The 16,453-nt window shown below is 39.1% G+C and overlaps 1 long non-coding RNA gene across 1 annotated transcript; it reads right to left on the bottom strand.

The window, feature by feature from the left end:
- Positions 1 to 3,039: 3,039 nt before the first annotated feature.
- Positions 3,040 to 16,090, bottom strand: LOC132761862 (uncharacterized). Its single transcript, XR_009630009.2, has 3 exons — positions 16,004 to 16,090; positions 7,254 to 7,355; positions 3,040 to 3,294 (listed from the first exon to the last, which is right to left on the bottom strand). It is a non-coding gene; the product is annotated as an uncharacterized lncRNA (long non-coding RNA).
- Between the last annotated feature and the right edge of the window lie 363 nt (positions 16,091 to 16,453).

The following is a 16,453-nucleotide window of genomic DNA, read 5'->3' as shown; positions in this document are numbered from 1 at the left end:
CCTGCAGCAGCCATCTTGTGGGCTTTGAAATCTTGTAACAAAGCAGCAAATCTGGACGTCACAGACAGAAATCCCAGGACCAACAGGTCTGTGTGTGGACCTGCTCTCAGGTTCCGGATTTTTTTTGCCCTTTATGGAAAACCCATGATTTGGTGCTGTCTGGGAGCACCTACTACCTTATCACATTGGGGCTTTTTGCCCTTTTGCAGTACTTTGGAGACAATCCTTATTAAGAGCCATCACATAACACTCAGCAGGTCCCACCTGTTCTCCCCCCAGCCCCGAGTGCCAAGGAAGTGTTGCAAGATGCTTCCTTGGCAACAACAGAAGTATAAGTGTGTTTTGGGTAGCTCCGCTGTGTTTTGGATCCCCTTTCCTCCATCTGATGGGGACAGTCACCAACACAACTTGTTCTGTCCCCACCATGTGATGGGGAAGGAGGAAGGGTGCATGGGATGCCATGAGGCTCCTCATATGCCTGCCATTTTGCCAGCAACTGCAGGCAAAATGGAACAGGGGGAGAATCATGTGAAGAGGTCTTTTGTTTGTTTCTTCTCCCACCTTTATAACTTTTGCCATCTTAACCACATTATAATTTGCATGGCACTCATGTCCTAGTTTTCATCTGTGAAATGTTGGAGAGTATTTAATTTTCATTTATGATATTGTGCAGAGCCAGAGGGTGCCAATTATATGTAAAGATGGGAGATGGCTACTTTTACAAAATGAGCTTTTATGGTAACAGATATGGTTGCACTATATACTTAGCGTTTTAGAAATATGACAATGCCATTTTAAACTCCACATTTCTCTAGTGATTCAATAAGAATTTTCCCCTTTAAATAATCATTTTGATGAGCTGAATCACATAACATCTTGAAATGGGCTAAACTCCTACTGCTGACATTTGTAGATGGTTCATGAACAGGAGTTTCACCCATCACGAATCTTCAGTTATATTGGCTGATTGTTAAAGCACTTCAGCTGGTGGCTAGCAGAGTATTTAAATCAGCAGTACCATGTGTGTGTTGCAGGCAGAAATGGTATCATTATGATGTGAGCTTCCTATTAGAACCAACAGAATCATTTTGTGTTAAGATCTGTGATGCCCAGAATAAAACAAAGATTCATTAGATGTAATACCACAAATGATCTGCTTAATGTGCTAATAAAATACATCCTCCTTTTTGTTGTCCCAATCCTATCCCGCCTTTCCCCCTGCAACTATAAGGATCATTTTTTTTTTGAATTAAAGAAAAAGATACCAGGTCAATATAATTATAATTTATGACAATGGGCACACCCCCACAGTTGACACAACAAAGCAAATGACTCAGATAGCAGGTTTTAGGTGGCATGAGAGGCAGGTGGAGACTGTGGAGGTATAGCCACATCGATTCCACTAAAGTGGTATAATTTGCCCAGGGTATAAAACAGGATAATGGATATAATGCACAATGATTTGAAGGGCAATGTATAGAAGCCAAAATGACTAAACAAAAGCTATTGTATTTAACTAATTGGGAAATACAATGTTTTTAAAGTGGAAAATGATAGGAAATGAGGAAGAGCATATTACAGATGGATTGATTCAGGGCCCTTCAAAAGTAGTCAAAATGCCGGTTTGTGCCACATTTTGAGACTACACATATGGACAGAACCCCACCGCATTGACACGGAGGGGGCATACAGCCCAATGTGCCAACCTCTCATCGGCCTCCTGCACATGGCCAGTGACACTACTTCATTCCCAGGCCAAGTAAGTAAAGTAAGTAACTAAGTTCCCAGGCCCTATTTTGCCTACAAAACAAAGAGAAAGCCTCCTTAAGTGTTCCTGGAGTCTGTCAATTGTCTTTGTCTCCTGCAGTCATAATGTGTCAGGCCTTGGAGAAGGAAGCCTCCTTCATGAAAGGTGATGCAGGAAATGGACAGCATCCAGGAACAGTTAAGGTTTTGTGGGAAAAATTGGGGCAAGGAGGAGGAAAGGGTGGCACTGCCATCTCAACCCACTGGACTGCCTGAGCCTGAAGAACATAGGATGGCTGTGAAGACAGACACCTAGGATTGTGTATTATGATCCCAGGTGTCTTTCTCCACTGTCTCCATACCTGCAAAATCCAGCTCTTCAAGGAAGATCTGTATCTTTGCAGGTTTTTTTTAACCTGGGTGTAAACTGGATTAAACGGTCTAGTATAGGTCACTCCGTATTAGCCTAAATTGGATGCCCCGGGATAATGCAATTACTATCATACATTATGTGGCAGTGTAGAATCCACAGCCCAAGTTTTCAAGAGCTGAAAATGGTTGCTGATGACCCAAGACTCTTAGAATCGCTTGTTCAGAAGGTTAGTGTAAGTTAAAGCTTAACAGCAAATGTTATCTGCTGCTGTACCTCAGGTTGGGTCAGTATTGATTATTCCTTCTGTTTCAACTGAAATGGGCTACACCACCTCATACTGACCATCATAGCAACACTTCTGTGGAAGGCTACCTATTTTTTAAAAATAATGTAAAGTATTTTATTGGCTCTATATCCAGCCTTTCTCCCAAGATAGAATCCAGATGTTCGAAACCAGATTAAATAAAAATCTCATTTTATAAAAGTTTAAAAAGAATTAAATAACAATATATTAAATCCATAGCTAAATAGTTAAAAACACATTTAGAACATAACTACAATTAATTGATGGAAAATAAAAGCCAGCGTGTCATTTCAATTTACATCGCAAAGGTCTGCCCAAATACAAAGGCCTTCACATGCTGATGGGAAGAGTTGTGCTCCCACCAAATGACCACCTGAGCATTTGGTATGTAATTAGTAATCAGGCCATACACACCAAATATTGGGAGACTATCTGCAGGAATTTTAGATGACATGGTGCCACTCTTCCTCCTTGCTTTCTAGCTAAGCTGATGCCAAATCCAAAACAAGGGATTTTTTTTTAAAAAAATGACTAACCATCAGAATTCCGATTCTGTCCTAGCCACCCACATTTAAGGACACACATTCAAACCCAAAGGTATCATTTTTTTATTTTTTTAAGTCAAATACAAGATGACAATGTACAAATTCCCCTTCATGCAATATTGAAAACAAGATAAATAATACACAAAGCCACATGTCACTGCTTCCTTGTAACAACAGCAATTATGCATGATGTGGGAAAAGTGGATAAGATGGTGTTTTTCTCTCTTTTCCATCATAGCAGAGCCCTGGGCCATTCACTGGAGATGATTGAGGGTTGGTGCGGAACAGATACAATGAACTACTTCTTTATACAGCACATAGTCAAACTGTAGAATTAACAAAATGGAGGTAAGGTCTACCAACCTGATTAGTTTAAAAAGAAAAGTAGACACATTCAGAAGATAATGCTATTAAAGCCATTAATCACAATTTGAAGTGCAATATGAATCAGCTTGAATGTATCTGAAAGATAAACTCCCATATCTCCCATGTAGCTTTGGAGATATTCAGAGAAGATCTTTTGGTCAGTGGAGATACATATAATGCAGTTTAATTGTTTTGATCTGCATTATATGAGGGCCCTTCCATATAGCTACAAAATGCGACTGGAACTGGCATATAAAATGACAGTTCTGAGCCACATTGTGGCCACACCATGTGCTCTAATCCATCTCAGCAGCAGGGAATTGGCCACACAGCTCACCCATGCTGGTGCTGGTTCAGCACAGCTATGAGCACCATTTCCACCCTCCTTGAACCCCCATTCTCCCAGAAAACTGTAAAAGCGTGTGTTACCATCACTGCCTGGTCTCAATATCCTGGTTATTGAATCACGAGGAAGCAATAGACCTCGATATGAGTATGCCCCCTCCCCCCCTTCACAGGTCTGTTGCTTCCTAATGAGCTTGTAGCAATGACAAACATGCTTTTTGTATTTTTTTGTGGAATCAGGATGCAGAGAGGCTCGGGAGGCACTGCCAGCCCATCTCCCTGGGTTGTCTGAGCCTGGGGAATGTGGGATGAATTGGCTATAGGGATGCAATCTGGGGTTGTACATGGCAATCTAAGATGGTAGTCAACACTGTCAGAACACCCCTCAAAGGTCTGGGTCTTCCTGGAAGATTTGGATATTTGCTGATTTAAAAAAAACAACAACGTGGGGTCAAGCTGAATTAAAAGGCTTTAAAAGGATTAAAACACATTAGCCTAGGTATGATGGTTGTTTTCCCCTGGCTAATGCAATTCCTACACTGAATTAAATGCCAGTGTAGATGCTGCCTGAGTCTGCTCTCAGGCTATAGGATAATGTGTCTACTCTCAGGCTATAGGATTCTCTTCCTAGGTAGGTTATGCTGGTTCTGCCTTTATTACCTTCCAGTGCCAAGTGAAACCTTTTTGTTTGTTTTGGCAGGCCATTGAGAACTGTCAATGAGGGCAGATATTTGAATAATATAAGAAATAATCCATGTTGGTTGCTTTTTAATAGATATGTCAGTAAATTACGTTTAATTTTGTGCATAGCTTAATTATATTATAAGTTATGTACACTTTTACACTGCCTTGTTGAAAAATGCAGGACATAAATAAATACAATCATGCTAATAGTAAATTTCAATTTTCTGCAAAACAAAGTTATGGTGCTCTTGGCATCATTCTCATTCTCATAGGGAACTGTATGAACAGGATGTTAGATTGGTTAGGTTTTCCATCAAATCCAGCATGGCTCTTCTTGTATTTCCTTCCTCGTAAAATCTTAACATGCAAAGAAAAGTGTAACTGCATCAGTCCCTTAGAAGCAATTACATTCTGATATTTGTGCAAAGAAATGAATTCTGCTATTTAGGCCTATTTGATAATAGAATGATGAGTCAGCATGAAAGTAAATTGATTGATTCAGTGAGGGCCCTTCCACACAGCCATGTAACCCTGAATATCAAGACAGAATATTCCACAATATCTGCTTTGAACTGGGTTATCTGAGGGCTTCCACACAACCCTTGATCCCAGGAGCATCCATGTTTAAAAAACACGGATGTTCCTGGGCCCCTATCCCAGAAAGTGTGCACTTTCTGGGGCGGGTATGCAAATGTTCTTCTGGGACTGTCCCGTAAGAACATATGGACACCCTACCCCCTTCCCCGCTCTCCTGGCGTGTCATTTCTATGCACTGAGAGAGTTCCGGCAACACTGTAATTGAGAACAGGTAAGTTTATTTTACTTTTTAAAGGGCTTTGGGGGCTTTGGGGGAGGCAGGTGGGATTCCCACAGTTTTAGTCCAGAAAACTGTGGGAATGATGTCTGGACTGCAGTCCAGACACTGGAAGTAGTGGGTTTATCCAACGCCTTTCAAGAAAGTGTAGAATAAACCCACTATTTAATTAAAATCGCCACAAACCAGGGTTTTCCTGGTTTGTGGCGAATTAATTGCAGGTTGGCCAGAATGTCATCTGGACAGCTCCCTTTTTATTGTGGAAGTTTCTGCAATAAAGGGGCTGTCTGGATAGGTCCTGAGTCTACACTGCCATATATTCCAATTCAAAGCAGAAAAATATGGGATTTTGTTCAGCTGTATGGAAGGGGCCTGAGTGTACTTTTCCTGGAACAATGGGATTTGGGCTGTTTGTACATTTGAGTCATTAAGACCTAACAGGACAGTATATGAGCTAGCATATTGTCTTTATGCTTATTATTTTATATGCTCAACGTTGTATTCTCTCCCTCTTCTCTTGAAATTACATCTTCCTTGCTGGAAAATATTTATGAGTTAAGCTTTGGGATTCAGACACTTTGGTCTAAATTCATGTAGTCCTTGATTCATTTTATTTTCTATGCAGTGATTATATCATTATGATTAATAGGACAGAATAGAGATGAGGTTATCATGTTAGTTTCAATCTTGATTTGTTAATCAAGCATATTAACTTATCTGAGATCCTTTCACACTATATAGTTATCTCATTATGATTCATTACCATGGCTACATTAATATCCTTGGATTTATGTCCTGGGGTTTGTAGTTTTGCAAATCCTAGGACTCAATAGGATGTCATACCTCCTCTAATTTAGGCACAATCGAAGTGTTGGCTATGATCTATAAAGCTTCAAAATACCCTCCATTATCCCAATTTGGCATGGACAATCATAATTAAATATATCTGGTCCCACACTTTCACCTGATTTTAAAATGCCCCAGTTTCTATTTCCTTCTACTTTTTTTGCCCTCCGCAATATTTCAATGGCTGTGAACGAAGCTCAGGGTACAAAAGTAGTTGGTACTGAATTAATTCAGGCCCCATCTACACTGCCATATTATGCAGCTTAACTGCACTGAAGTGCATTTTATGAGTCTACACAGACCATATAATGCAGTTTCAGATTAGCACCCACCCTATCCACTTTCTGTAAAGACCTTTAAAATGGTTGTTTTAATGTGCCTTTGAATAATAGGTTCACTAGATGAATTCGCCCTTCTAGTCATAAATTAATTTTGGCTCTTGCACTTTACTACAGTCCCTGCCCATGTAGTCGTACTGCACTAATCTGACTTGGTCCTTCCAGCCTTAATTTATCATCTGCCTCTTTCACTTTGCCATCGACCCTGTCCTTGCAGTTGTATTGCACAAGCCTCTGCTCTGCCCCTTAGCTCGGAAATGTCCACAATGCTCGGCTACTGGTTGTTGTATGATGCATTATATTTTTAATTATTTTTATGATGTTTGTATATGTATCTTTATTGCATTATATTTTAACTCTGTTGACTGAGCTTGGTCCATATGTAAGCTGCCCTGAGTCCCTTTGAGGAAATGGTGGCAGGTTACAAAAATAAAGTTATTATATCATTATTATATTACATCATATGATAGTATAGATGTGGTTTCAATAGAGAGTAGGGGACAGGGGAAGAAAAGTGGGATGGAGTCTTGAATTTCCCAACTGGTGAAGGTACCATCAAAGTACTGCAGTTTCTACTATACTGTGCATCCTTTCTCACTTATAGATGAGAAAAGAAGTGCAAGACCAACTTGATCACACTTAGATGTTGCTTGACCACATATGTACCTATCTGTGAAATGCTGGAATATATGTCCTATAAAGCTTGGGTGCAGGCTGAGTGACTGTATCTTTTTATGTAAGCCTATCCAATCTCTAAGATATTTTGGGGAGGCATGTCTTTCAGTTTCATATCTTTCACAGGCATATTTGGAGGGAGTGAGGGAGAGGGGCTTTTCCATGGCTGCTCCTATAGCAAGGTTATAATAACAAGGTTTTAATGAGAGTTACTTACCAACATAATTAATTTTGGATATGGAATTGGATACAGGCACTGTCTTGTCCTGCAGGTCTGCTGCCAAATATTTCAGGCCTTCCTGTTTCTTCAACAATGGATCTGAAAGCAAGAGAAATGCATGCAGGTTCATCTGAGACCTAGTACTCCAGGGTTGATAAACCTGAACTCTGTTACTAAAAACTGCAGGCTGTTCCTCTATTAGATTGAACATTCACCCACAGGTAGAATCATAGAGTTTAAAAAGACCACAAGGGCCATCCAGTCCAATTCCCTGCCATGCAGGAAAATTCAGGCATATGGGAGGAAGATTCCAGTTTGTATATTGTCAACTTTGTATGAGTAGGAACTTTTTAAAAGTTAAATTTACTGTCTGCCATGTAGTTAATTCAATCTGTTCTGTCATGCCCTGTTCAGACATCAAAGAGGAAGAGCATGTGGAAGAGCCAGTGGCCAAACTTGAAGCTAGCAGCTTCCAGCAGCCACCTACCTTGAAGCTTCTGGAAGTTCCAGTGGCTAAATCTGAGGCTGGCAGTTCCTGGCCAGGTCAAAAAGAATGCTTAGAAATAATTTAAGAGATGTCTGGAAAGGGAGGGGTCCAAGAAATTAGGTTGCCTTTATGAAGAATGCTCAATAATCAAAGAATAGCTGAGAAGTTGAGCCTGTTATAAATACAGTAGCTCCCCATCTGACATGGCTGCTTGAGTCTTCGTGTATCTTGACCTCGGCCCTGTTATCACTAATCTTCTGAATAGACTCCTTGATTTATCTCCTATAGAGTATGGGTCAACTCACGTGTCTTTTACTCTCTGGAAACCTGGGGCCCTTCCACACAGCCCCATATCCCAGAATATCATGGCAGAAAATCCCACATTATCTGAGTGTGGACTCAGATAACTCAGTTCAAGGCAGATATTGTGGGATTTTCTGCCTTGATATTCTGGGATATGGGGCTGTGTGGCAGGGCCCTTGTTTTATTTGAGCCTTGAGGAACAGGAGAAGATGGATTTGGCTACTGTTGCTAATTATCTAGAAGAACCACTTTGAACTTCCACTAATTATGACATATTATCTCAGGTTTTTCCAGCTTCCCTTAAAATGTTCCAATTTTTATTGTCCTTATGCCATTATCTTTTTAGCTTACTTCAGTTGATACAAAATCACTTCCAGCAACAAAAATAGTTTATATTCAATTCACTCAGTGAGGGGAAAGGGCCAAAAAGAAGTTGAAACTTGCCCTTCTGAGGCCTCTTCTACTCTGCCATATAAAATCCAGATTATCTGCTTTAAACTAGGTTATCTGGCAGTGTGGAAGGGGCTTGAGTGGGCTCAGGCAAAAGCAAACTGCTATAGCCTTCCCTGCTTGTGTGTTCTTTCTCATTAATATCCTTTGTCTTCTTGATTACACTCTGATGTTGGAAGATATAATGTTGTGCCATTTCTTCAAGTTATAATGTGCCGCCACCACATTCACTCTGAAGTAGGACAGGTTTATAGTTTCAGAACTGCATACTATGGAGTGTGAAACTACCCTTTGTGTTTAATATTGCATAGACTGGTGGGCTTCACTTTCTTTTCACAATAACGAGTGTGTTCCTAACCAACATGATGCTCCATTTTTGGGTCTCTCTGTGTTTTCACACCTAGTTTCTCATAGCCAATTTCTGTGAGTCTTAATTTTAGATGCAAATAAAATATACTGGCACACTAATTCAAGTTTAGCTGCCATTTGGATAGTAAACCAACAAACAGTGGCACTGGAAAATAAGCTATTATTATAGCACTTGAGAATATATTCCAGAGAGCAACAACATATTGGTGGTTACACTTGAATGGTATATAATGTACACAACATCACATTTAGGGCTATTATTCTTTTTTTTTTCTTCATGAAGAGCCTACTACAGGGAAATGTCCTGCCAAGATTTTGCTTTTATAATGCTTCCATACTGATAGAGAATTAACTTTGCTGCCCTCTATAGTACAATTATCAGAAGAGAAACAGCTGCAACCCAAATCAGTAAAATGTGCTTGTACATTATTTCACACCCACAAACTCAGAATTGCCCTCGTTGTATCAGGGAAGTGTGGCCTACCCACATAATCGTAAATGAAATTCTGATTTGATCTAATCACAGCATTTCTATTTTAGATTAATTGCAATTTTTAAAACAAACATAGATGGATGCTGTAACGATGATGACACCAATTTGTGACGCCACCAGTTTGTAATGGTTTTGTAAAGGAGCCACCACTTTGTAAGGGTTTACTAAATTGATAACGTAGCTAATAGCTAGTAATATTGAATTGGTCTTTCTTCAGAGTGTAGCATGACTTAACTTGGAAAGGATTTGTAACAGAAACCGTGCTTTATAAGAAACTGTAACAAGTTTATTGAAATGTAGCAGAAGCTTGCTGGTTTCAATGTTACTTGACTCTTAGAGGCACATATCTTCAGAGGTTACATTTATAACATTCCTTAAAACAACTCTGGAAAGGACTCTTCCTTCTACTAAACAGGTTTCAAACTTATTTTTCTTCAAACTATGTTTCTTTCCTTAGTAGATTACTTCAGAAACAAGCTTATTCCTTCTTTGTGATATTTCTGTTGCAATAAAGATTCTCACTGGTTTTCTCTCACCCCTTCTACTCATACACTAACTACTAATATAAATAAGTCAACTCGACTTATCTAAACCACCTAGGCTAAAAGGCAAAACCTTCCTGATTCTCACTACAGTAGAATCAGCCTTACCCTGTAGTTTTTTAAACTACAGATTACCTTCCTGGTTCTCACTACTACAGACTGACCATTTTAAAATGGCAGCCCTGCCAAGTGGCAGTTGGCTCAGCCCCTTTTTTCCATAGCAACCCAGCTCAAAGTGAGCTGAGCTGGCTACCACCCCCCCCCCCCAGTAATGCAACTTTAAATACTTACCTCTCTAAACACCTATCTATAACTATACATAACTGTAGATTAAAATTTACACTTCACCACAGATGCAGACTACATTTCTTGTTTCATATTATTTCTAAATTAATACGGATTGAATTATAGTGCTAATAAAAGTGAATATGTTGAGATCCATTGACAAATGTATTAAAATTGATTGACTGCTTGAACTCAAATGCCATGTGTGTGTGTGTGTGTGTGTGTGTGTTTGTGTCCTTAATTTAATAGCCCCAGAAAAAAATTAAAGGTAATAAGTGGTGTAGAAGTGTGGCTCGTGGCTCTTCTAATCATTTTCACATACATGTTTGCATATTTTCCCCCCAAATATCATAAACAAGATTTATTATGGCCAATGACCAGCATCAAAAAGGTACAAGTGACAGGGTGTACAAATGTCAGAGTACACACACATGTACAAACACATGTACATAAATGTACAAACGTCAGGTTACACACACATCCGAGTATCAAGAATCAATGTCAAAGCAAAGTTTAAAACCCAATATTGAATAAGATAATTAAAATGGTATTAAATGTTCAGGTGCTAAAATGACAATGGTAAAACTGAAATATATATTAAAACTTTCTAAGACTGTGAGAGCATCTTGCGGCGACAAGCTATTGCTGCTGCACAGAAGCTAGCAACCCTGACAGTGACCTTGGGGTGTTGGTCAGACAAGAGATAATCTATATAAAACCTTACAGATCTCCCTGGTAGACTTTCTAAAATTGGATTTATAAAATGTTTACGAAGGTCGGTAAAAAGAGCAGTACAACAAAACGTGCATATTGAAACATTGGGTCTGCTTATCTAAAGGTTGCATAGTAAGTGTAATTGTTTTTAAACTAAAGTTAAACAGTCACAATGTGGTTTTCAGAATATCACTCATTGTAGCCTGAAAAGAAATACATACTTTCCCAAGTCAGCATGGTCAGGAGGTTTTGGGAACTGTAGTCCTTAATATAACTTTTTCAAGCTCCCGATTCAATTGATTCCAATTATGTAATAGATTGCAACCATCAAATTTGGAAGAGAAATTGCACAAATACAGCTTACATAATTTTCAGAGAATGTAGGAAAACCTTATTCTAACCCCCTAATGCTACCTTATTTCTTCTATGAGAAATGGCAAGTGTGGAATTATTTATTTTATGTTTTTATATGTTTACTCAGAAGTATATCCCACTCAAATGTAACATTCCTAGAAAAGCATGCATGTATTCCAGACATGGGCTTCAAAAAGTACTACAATTTTAACTTAGCTAGATCATTTAGAATGGTTTGAATCACTCCAAAGAAGAACAAATATTTCTGCCAACACCATTCATATTTCATGAATAAATATGACTATCATATGCCTTCCTTCTCTTTTCATTATGAAAAAAAATATTCCAACATTTTTCTTCTTGTTGGCAATAATATCTATCAAGTCTAGAAACATCTTAGTAGTTTATGGATTTCTGATTGGATTGTACTTTTTTGGGCCAAGCCATTTTCCATGTTTCACTGAAAGAAATTCAGTTTATTCCAGGCCTTGAAACATAACATTCTGCACCTCCGTTCCTGACTGCAAGTGGCATTTCAATTACAGTGCAACTACTGCAGACTGAGTCCTGAGTTATGGGGAGAACAAACAGTGGAAGATACTGAATATTTCTTGATTGACTGTCCAGCATATACAGAACTGCAATACAGATATTTACATCCAATATTATCCAACTGTAGGTCCCCCAACAGAAATGATCTTCTGACATTCCTCTTGCAAGGACAGGAAAGATCTACTATAATCAGGGTAAGCCTTTTTAATCTTATAATCAGGAAAATAAGATTCTGACTGTAAATAGAAAGTCAGCTGTTGTCCTCTCCTTTTTGCCTTGTCTTTTACTCATGTTGTATTTTGAAATGGTCATATGACTGGTCAAATACATAAGTAAATGAATAATATTACACCCTTATCTATATCTATGTCAAATGTGGAAAGCAATATGAAAAGTAGAGGACCAAAATGCAAACATTTGTTTCAATCTAAAATATCACAGCAGAGTGTCTACAAGACTTGAGGAGGGTAATTGTTGGCTAGGAAACCTGAGGTCTTTCATTCATAGGGTTGTCATAAGTTGATAAGAAACACCAAGGCCAATAAATGTCAAATATACTTATTGAATTATTACTGCAAAATGCCCTGTAACTTTTGACTGATAAAGGAAGAATTGCCTACCAAAACATTTGGCCTGGGTTACAAGAGGAGGAGGAAGCAAACAAACACAAGAGGAAGATGTATCTTAGCCTTGGTGCCATGGTGAGGAATGGGAGAATCACAGATGAGAGACTGACAGCCATATATGGGAGAGTACATGCCAGTTACAGTGCATTGTCAGTGACAGCTGGTTTCTGCTTCTAGGAAGAGAATACCCCTCATGGACCCTCCAATCTGATGCAGGTGGTCCCCCAAAGTCACAGAACAGATTTAGAGGGTTTGGAGAAAACTGAAATTCCAAGGGTTTCACAAGAGGAAACCCATTAAATTATGCTACAGGATGGACACAGTAAGATTTCCTCCCTTCAAATTATTTAGATGCATACTATTATTTTGATCTTATGTTTGGTTGATAATAGCATTACTGCTGCTTGTGATTTTCTTGTATTGTTGCTGTTGTTTTAGGTTGCATTTCATTTATTGTGTTCCTTTATCATATGGCAGGTTACCACACACAATTGCCCAAAACAGAGGTTGGGAGTACCAAATTGCATTGTTAACTGCAACTTGTAATATGTGTGGTGTTACTTCTTAAATTGTGCACCAAATAACAGAAGTATTTATTCATTTATTTATTTCGGGTACTTCTACCCCGCCCTTCTCACCCCCCCCCCGGGGGGGGGGGGGCGGACTCAGGGTGGCTAATTACTTTGAGGGGAAAAAACAACTTCCCAAATTCTAGCCAAAATGCTGTGGTCACCATTTGATGCTTTTTTCTAGATCACCTGATTACCTGAAGTTAGCTAGGTGATAACTGGGAAAAGTCTATTAGCTTATGTCAAATCCTCCTGCATATCACCTAGCAACCATTTTATGTCATTTCAGTAACAGGAAAATAACTTTTCAAAAAAAAATCTCCCTGGCATTTCAGCATTTAACATAAATTAGTCTTGTAGTTTGACTGAGCAAGTTAAAGGTTATGGTTTTGTTTTAATTGCTGCATCTGCTGTTTCAATTTTGCAGTATTTTATATATTGACTGTTATTTTATTGTGGGCTGCCTTGATTCTTTTGTTGAAGAATAATATCGCAATACTTCTGGTTCATAATCTTATGATGGCAACTAGGTCCCTGCTTACAAAGAGGAAGAAGGGAATATTTAAATTAATACTTACATATATAACTTAATTATTGTTACTTGTCCAGCGAACCCATGGATTAGGACACATGATTGGTCTTTAGATACCTTCTCCAATTTCCAAAGAATAACTAGAATTAGTGTAATTGTATGGAAAAAGATGTTGTAGCACCTTAGAAACTAATTGAAATTCATTGTTAGCATAAGACTTCATATACGAGGCCATGCCCATATGGCCAAAATAATGTGGACTCACTACTCAATTATTGCATCTAACTGTTAACTCGCATCAAGGGAATGCAGAATGTACTCTATAGCTTCTAGGAAGTTCTGGAGTGATCCCCTGGTGTTGGGGAAAGAGACAGCTGGATTGGAATGAATCTGGCCCTATCTCTGTCCACATCACCAATAGGTTTACTGCCTTCACACCACAAGAATGCCTTTTCATTCTTGTTATTTATTTTCTTTAACAGCTCTCACTGTCTGACATCATGTGAACTGCCCTGGTTCAATGCTACACAAACCCTGGGATTTGTAGTTTGGTGAGGCAGCAGCATTCTTTGGCAGAGAAGGCTAAAGGTCTCAGGCTTCATTGCATTGAGCCAGGGCAGTTAAAGTGGTCTCGAGTTTCATTCATTCTACAGCATAGATGCACCCCAAGGAAGCTGAGGCGGGATGACAGGAAAGGCTCCTTGAGGGAAGGGTTACCTATTTTTCTGGAAATGTTGGTGTTCTAACACTTTTGTTTTTAAAGAAGGAATTCTAAGCACACAGCAACTGTAATGTGCACTTTTTTTGTCAAATTACAAAGAATGTACTTTTTGCAACTCGCAAACCAGCCATTAATGCATGCCTGGCCTGTTCCAACTTATATACAAACATACCCGTTTTGACTTACATTCACATTCAACTTAGGAATGAACCCACAGAATCATATATGTAACCCAAGGATGCCTGTATAATAATAAGCACATGTTATTTGTGATCATGTTGTTCATCAGAATGTCCTCAAATGCACCATGGAATAAGAAGATAGTATTTTTCTGGCTGAGAATGAATGGCAGGGGAACTAACCACCAGTCTCAAGGCATGAATGCATATTTTCTGTTCATTCATTACTTTCCTCACTAAGTTTTGTTTCTCAAGTAATTGGGCAATATCTATTTACATACATCAGGCTAACCTCTGTCTCATGTATTCATGCCTCATTTCCTTACTTAATGCCTTTTCATTCTTGTTATTTATTTTCTTTAATATTACATTTCCAGTATATAACAGGATGAGTCACCCTCATTGCCATCTTTTAGCAGTACCCCCCAAGGACCATGAAACAGTAAGGAGATTGTAAAAAGATTTCCCACCTAGTCAGAGGAGCTAACCTTTATTTTAACGGCATTTGGATTAGAACAGTGTTCCAGTTGGTGGAAATGTATTCATAACAAGAACCCTCCAAAGTAGGCTGATAGCCACACTTGTTTTTCCATTCTTTTCTCTGGGAGGATGACATAGCACATGGCACAACATAACTGATGTAAGAGTTACTCACATTTACAATTCTGTTAAGACTTACATACCTCATGAAACATGAAGAAAAGCATGTATGCCAACTCATTAGCACAAGGAATGCCAAATTTAGGTTGAATGTTCCATCAGGTGCATTAGTCAGATTCAAGAACAGACATTCTGGGTATTTTAATATGGTCTCTCTTTTTTAAAAAAAAATTCACCCACTCTTATTTCTCGCTAATATCAGGGTCAGGAAAATGAACAGCAGAAGGAGGCAGACCCTGTAGTTATCAAAAAAGAACTAGTATACATGGCTCAATAACTGATTTCAAAAAGTGAAGATCTGTCAAAACAAACTTTTTTCAGTTTGAAGGGGACAAAAAGAAGCCATCCTAATTTGCCTAGAAAGAGATTTCCAAAGTGTGGGAACAGCCACAAAAGGCATCCATTTCTACTTTCTCACTAAATGGACTTATCAAGGTACTGATACAAAGAGAAGTGCTCCCCTGAATATTCAAAATATCAGACAGGCTCATATGGGAAGGTATCCCTTTAAAGAGTTTGAATCGGAGCCTCTACAACTTACTGGAAATGTGTAGAAGCAAAAGTCTCAAAACATATCACATGCAGATAGAGGGCAGATCTAGACCGCTCCTTTATTGAGGAAGCTTCCACAATAAAAAGGGGGCTGTCTGGACAACATTCTGGGCAACCCAGAATTAATTTGCTACAAACCAAGAAAATCCTGGCTTTTGGCGAATTAATTAGGTAGTGGGTTTACTCCACACCTTCTTGGAAGTTGGAAGATAAACTCAATACTTCCAGTGTCTGGACTGCAGAATACCGCAGTCCAGACAATATTCCAACAGTTGTCAAGGCTAAATTAGCACAGAAAGCTGTGGCAATACCAAACCCCTCCCCAGAAGCCCCCCTAAACTGAGCAAAAAGGAACTCACCTGCCTCCATGGGACAGCTGCCCAAGTTCTCCTGGTGCATACAAATGATGTGCCAGGAGAAAGTGGGGGAGAGGAACAATTTTCCTGCTCATCCCACTTTCTCCTGGAGCATCATTTGTATGCACCAGGAGAACTCTGGCAGCCATCCCAGGGAAGCCAGATGAGCTCTTTTATTTTTAAACTCAGTTTAAGGCTGCTTCTGGGGAGGGGGGTTAAGTGTCCCAGTGTTGTACCGGGAAGTCCCAGTACAACATCTGCTTTCTGCAGTGAGTTTGAAGAGGGCCCCAGGAACATTCATGGTTTTAAAACACGGATACTCCTGGAATAAAACCCTGTCAGAAAAGGCCCAGAGAGAACAGCTAAATATATGCTGGTAGCTGTCCACAACTAAATTTGGTCATTTTATTGATCCCATGTAGTCATGACAGAGAGAAACCAAGCAACTTCAAT

The sequence above is a fragment of the Anolis sagrei genome, chromosome 1 (assembly GCF_037176765.1).
Source record: "Anolis sagrei isolate rAnoSag1 chromosome 1, rAnoSag1.mat, whole genome shotgun sequence".
In the NCBI taxonomy this organism is placed as follows: Eukaryota; Metazoa; Chordata; class Lepidosauria; order Squamata; family Dactyloidae; genus Anolis; species Anolis sagrei.
Note: the sequence above shows the minus strand (reverse complement) of the source record. Positions and strands in the feature narration are given on the sequence as shown.